Raw genomic sequence first — 6,738 nt, forward strand, 5'->3', positions numbered from 1 at the left:
CCACAAACAGTCATTTAACCAATCACAGACATCGTTTCATATACAGTTTACCACAACCAGTCATTTAACCAATCACAGACATCGTTTCATATACAGTTTACCACAAACACTGATTTGATCAATCACAATCATCGTTTCATATACAGTTTACCACAAACAGTCATTTGACTAACCACAAGCATCTTTTTATTTAGATAAAAACTTTCTCCCACCTCAGATAAGTAGATCCAATAATTTAAACATGCTAAAAATTCCTATCTTGCCCACGGGCGAAAATAAAATGCCCGTACGGAACTCCTTTATAATGGTCACCACAATGTTATTACCTCCCTTGTTGATGATTGTCGTCTGTAGCATCATGTAAACCTTGTATTGTGGCAATATTTAGAACGCTAATTCATTAATTCTCGCTTCAAATGTCACCATAAAAAAGTTTTCACGTACCTTTCAAGAAATAATGCTTCACTCTCCTCAGAAGTATTTAAAGACCGGTTTGACTATTAACATAATCTGAATCACTGCGCGCATATCCATGACAACCACGAATTATCGCATATCCATACGCAATTATTTTCACTAAGTACAAAAGATTTCCAGGAACAAATACATTTTTACTTAACTTTGTTCAACTGAGATGGGAGAAAAAGCATCTACAATAGCCGCTCGTGTAAGATAGGTTCATCCCGACCCGCGCGCATTGTGTTTTGCAGAAACTCGGTAAACCTCGTTTCCGCAAAACACCCTACGCTCGGGTCGGAATGAACCAATCTTACACTCTCGGCCATGGAAGATACTTATTATCATAAATACAATTATCAGAATATGCGTTTATCTATGGAAAACACTAAAGGAGTAAATATTTAATTTCAATTAAATTATTTATCGTTGCTGATGTTATTATTTCTTAAAGCCATTCTTCTAGGAATTTCCTTCTTTTGATAGGCTTTTATCAATTGTGCAGACATCATTTGGATAATAAAATTAAATGAAAACTGCAAAGCAACCGCATAAGGCTGCCTTTCCATGGTACACGTAGACACGCACGCACGCACGCACGCACGCACGCACGCACGCACGCACGCACGCACGCACGCACGCACACGCGCGCACACACACGCGCGCGCGCACGCACGCACGCACGCACGCACACACACACACTCTATTTAAGTTATTTAATATTTTTCTCGTGGAGAATCGCAAGCAGGGCAAACCGTCGCGCACACGCGTACTTAACGCTCAAGAAATCGAACGGAATATTTCCTGTAATTTTATTAAGGGCATTTTTGTTGATACCAAACCAGTTTCAGTTTTGGTGTCAATGGTTTCAGCAGTTTCGAACTCAGTTTTGATAGTTTGCCTTGAAGTAACAAATGCATGGTTTTGTGTAATGTTTAAACAACATGGCGGAGCTACTGTATGTAGCCATTATTTCTAATTATAAATATAGTCTTTATCATTTAGCTCATTTGCCCATTGTAAGGCATTGTTATCAAAAGGATTGAGTTTCAACAAACGTGGTTGATCACTTTCCGCCATGTTGGTTTCAAAGTATACAAGTTTTCGGATGGAACAAACCGATGAAACCGACTCCGGTAGGGGTTCCGATAGTTTCGAAAACCGGTTTCGGTTTTCGTTGAAATAACGATAAAACTGGTTTTGGTTTTATTTGAAATTGTAACAACAAATGCACAGTTCGTGAAACCGATATAAAACCGAAACCAGTTTATAACCATAAAAAACGCAACTCGATTAACGTTCCACTTACATATCACACAAATATTTACGCGTTCATGGAAAAACTGCCTTATTCAGATATCTTTCAATATAAAAGCAACCCAGAAAAAGTTGTCAGAGCCCGTGAAAATGTGCTCAATACATTGCATTCTGAATATGAGTCGGCTCTCCGAACGAACACATGATCACCAGCGTTAACTTGGACTACGACTGTAGCGGTTCCAGTATGATAATCGTTAATTTCGTCTGCGTCAGCCAACAGTGCAGTCTTTACTTGCCCGCCAGTTATCAGTACAGCACGGACTTTATGATGATACTCGGAGTAGATTGTAAATGTAAAGACATAGATCCCAGCTACTGGCACATCAAAAATTCCATCATGGTTGTTGTAGCCATTTCCCAAGTCCGTCATCTGTAACGATAACATTTAAGTGGAAACGATTATACACTCGACCTACTTAAGCATTTGTGATAAATATGAAGAAAACTCTAGACGGAAGTCTTGTCGTATTCTTCCGGACTTGCGAAGCGCTGTTATGGCAAACTTAACTCGTTAAAGATCGACATTTAATGGTCGAAAATTTCATAACTTGGATGCCTATAACTCGCTGAACATTGACAACCAGAAATATCAATTAGGGAAAATAAAACGGAAGCTGTTGCATTATTATCAGGCTCACATGCAAATGTGTCATAAAGTTGTTAAGTCTCGGTTACACCAACATTGCGCTTACAATTAACAAAGAGGTTTAAAAGGTCTCAGTAAAACTTCACGAAAGTCGCCATAAATCGGTCGCATGTTCAAAAGACTAGTTGCGTCCGACTTGTTAGCTCTGATTCGTCTTCGAACGGTTTTATTTTGATCGCATATTTCTTTCCAAGTTGCGACGATCGGTTTGTACTAGAAAGTTTTACAATTTATTGAACTTTATTTGATTGATGAGTGATGACGAAGTGAGTGACCGGCGCTTTATCGGCGATTAATCGGCTGAAAAGTGGTTTCTAATCGTGCACCGATCATTCGCCAGTGAGTTTGCAATATTTCACGTGTCTTCTCAATATAGTTTTTAAAGGTATTTACAGAGTTCATGAGTTCATATCAACCATATCTTAAGAATATCAAGTATTTTCACTCAACATTATGATCGTAAAGGCAAATAGACAAAAGCGGTTGTTTTGTTCTCAGCGGTCGTCAGTCTGTCGTGAATAAAAGTAGTCGCAACGAGGTTGGTTCGCGGTCGCATATTTGTATAATCAAATAAGGCTTGAGTTATCTTAATATCATTTCTTAACGTCGCCCGAACATTTCCAACTCATTTTCTACCGGTTGTTGACATACATGTGTCGACTTGTTGTCGACAAGCAAAAGAACAACCAACACTCAGATTACTAAGCTACACTGATTGGCCACTAGACAACCGTTATAAAAACGATCGGCAACATAACGACTACCAAATGCCACGCAAATCTTGATGGCGGAGTTGATAATGCAAACCTTGATGGTGAAGTTGATAATGCAAACCTTGATGGTGAAGTTGATAATGCAAACATTGATGGTGAACTTGATAATGCAAACCTTGATGGTGAACTTGATAATGCAAACCTTGATGGTGAACTTGATAATGCAAACCTTGATGGTGAACTTGATAATGTAAACCTTGATGGTGAACTTATTTGGATTAGGAAAATTGTACAAGTTTGTCCTTGGTATATATATGTAATCATTCAAGTGTTATACACGTTCGAAATATAGTCCGGTTAAATATTTCAGCCATAAAATACATGTATAATACTATGACTTTGATCGAGTAGTACATTCAGCAAGTTGTTTTCTCGGTGAATTTAGGCCCTGATAAATCAAATGTACAACTGAGTCTACAGGATAAGGACTTAGATTACTTAATGCATACCTTATTGGTGTCCTGTTCAATGGCACAGGCAATAGCGTTAAAGTAATACATTGATTTTTAAAGAAATCTATAAAATCTTGCAAACCAAATCGAATCAAATACCTCCATGTCAAAAATGAACACCTCGTTTGAGCCGATGCATTTGGTAGCACTCATATGCGCATGGAAGGCGACCTCTCTAGGAGCACGATCTATCAATGAAAACATACAAACACGCCTAAATAGTATTAGGCGCTACGCATTTGATAATAGGGTCAACATATTTGTTTATAGCATTATTATGAAGTGTATTTCATGTTCATCAAAACTTTAAATAACGTTAACGCAAACATAAAAAGTATCGACTACAAAGTTATTTGCGTTTAGGTTGCTTATAAGATATTCATTATATAATCGTTATAACAACAATATAAAATGAAGTTTATGACGGTTAAAGCAAATATAAATATATATACTTATTACGTCCCTTGGATAGCATGGCAGGTGAAATTTTACAGGTGTATATTTTCAAATAATAAGGGTAATGGGGGTGGATGTAGGCATTTGGCGTGCAAGGATTGGATGTTTTATGCCTAAGCCAAAACGTGTGAAGCATATTAATGTGCTAATTGTGACTAGGACTGCTAAAAGGACAGTTTCACTCTTTCTTCGCGTGTGCTTGTGCATAGCCATTTTGATTGCCACGTGTGGAGATGTCGAGAGTAATCCCGGGCCACCAAAACAAGATACATCTCGCAGCAAAAGTCATCAAAAGCAGAACCCGGAGGCCCGAGGGGCATGTGGAGGACTCTCGGACGTCCCGACCCCCCCGCCCCCCCGTTGCTTAACCCAGGACGGTGTTGTAACTAGACAGCGGACAATGTCCTCATATACTTTTCCACAATCGTCACAATCATCACATTCTACCGGGGCATCCATGAATAACGGAAACAGTAGGTCTAATAATGAATCAGAAATGTTTGCTTTCCTTAGAAATATGAAAACTGATCTAGATAATCAAAATGGTCGTTTAGTCACAGACATCGGAGAAATAAATAATAAAATTGATTTAGTGTTTTCGTCTATAAATGAACTTAAGCAAAACAATGAAAGACTTCAACAAGATAATGAACTGCTTCGTGAAGAAATGTCCAGTCTTAAAAACAAACTTGATCAACTTGAAAACCAGTCACGCAGAAACAATCTACGTTTTAACGGAATAAGTGGGTTCCTCAATGAGAAATGGGCTGATTCCGAGGACAAAGTACGCGCATTCCTGCGAGATACACTGAATTTGGGACTACAAACGGACACTATTGAAATTGACCGTGCACATCGAATTAAATCCCGGGACTAAGTAAATGTTCTATCATGGTTCGCTTTACAAGGACTGTGAACTTATTTTAGGACGTGCAAATACATTACTCCAGCAAAACAACTCATTGTCTGTACAGCAGGATTACAGTGACAAAGTTCGTCAACACAGAAAACATCTTGGGGAGCGTATGATGACCGAAAGACGGAAAGGAAACTACGCTTCGGTGAGATATGACAAACTTATTGTCAATGATCATGTATATAAATACAATGACAGTACGCAATCAATCGTATCAATTGGTTTACGGCGATCAACAGCTCGACCACGTGCTCCAGCACGTGGTATTCCGCAAGGTCAACCTGACGAAAACATAAACTCGGGGCAGCGATTGGACGTTAACCATGTGACCAGTGACATAGATGATTCACGCGGCGGAAACCGACCAACCATAGACAATACGGACTTACCCGAGGACGACACACTGTCTGGTTTATCAATTATGGATTAGGGACACGGCCGAGGCTATTCAAACCATGACAATACTGTGGGGGTGGGGGGGGGGGGGGGGGTGGCGATTAATATAAACATTGTCAGCTGGAATATTGCTGGCTTGGGTAAACATGTGAACAATATGGAATTTAAATCCTTTCTAAATGCATTTGATATTATTCATTTGTGTGAAACATGGGGTAATAGCATTGGTGAATTTAGTAATTTGCTACAATCATACATTTGTCATGAAAGTGTACGACCATTTAATCCAGGTCATATACGAAATAGTGGGGGTATAAGTGTTTTCATAAAAAGTAATTTACAGAAACTGAACATTATTTCACGCATTAAGAGTTGTTATAATGATTGTGTTGTATTATACAGCAAATTTTCAATGTTGTTTAAATCAAAATATATAATTATGTATTACACATATGTCTCCCCTGAAGGGTCACATATTTATAATTGTAGGGAAGAGAAAAATGGTATATCGTATATGTTTTCAAATTTAGAAGAGGTTAAGTTTGAATATCCAAATGCACTTATATTTTTGAGCGGAGATTTTAATGCAAGAACAAAAGATTATTTAGACTATATACCTTTAGATAATTTTAATTATATTTTTGGGGAAGTATATTATGAAGGCAGTTCTTTCAATATGGTCCGTAGAAATTTAGATAGTGTGCGAGCTAATAACTTTGGCAAATCTTTGGTGAATCTGTGCTGTATTTTTGACGTGCATATTTTAAATGGCAGGTTGGCAGGTGACAATGAAGGCCACTTTACTTGTGTCTCTAATGATGGTGCTAGTGTTGTAGATTACATGATCGCGTCGTCAGAGCTATTTGAGAAATCAGTTGTCTTTAAAGTACTTGATCGACACGAGTCTGATCATTTCCCGATTAAATGTAAATTTAATATTGAATATTTAGCAGCAAATACTAATGGTGACTGTATTAATTCAAATATAGTTTTAACAAACGTGAAGAAATATAAATGGGACGATAGGCATAGTGACTCTTTCCGCAACAGTATTAACACGCTGTTTAATGAAAATAGGCGTTTAATAACATATCTTATAAATAAAGATATTAACGCGGCGATTGATAAAATAACCGCCTTTTACTATGAGGCGGGAAATAGGATGCTTTTAGCACCGAAGAACTTTCTATCATTGCAGCCTCGTTGGTGGGATGAGCGTTGTGATTTTCTTAAGAAACAAAAGTATGTGTATTTACGCAAATTTCGCTCTTCAAAATTAGCGTCTGATCTAAGACTATATAAGGACTGTAGAAATGCTTTTAA

The sequence above is a fragment of the Mya arenaria genome, chromosome 1 (genome assembly GCF_026914265.1).
Source record: "Mya arenaria isolate MELC-2E11 chromosome 1, ASM2691426v1".
Taxonomy (NCBI): Eukaryota; Metazoa; Mollusca; class Bivalvia; order Myida; family Myidae; genus Mya; species Mya arenaria.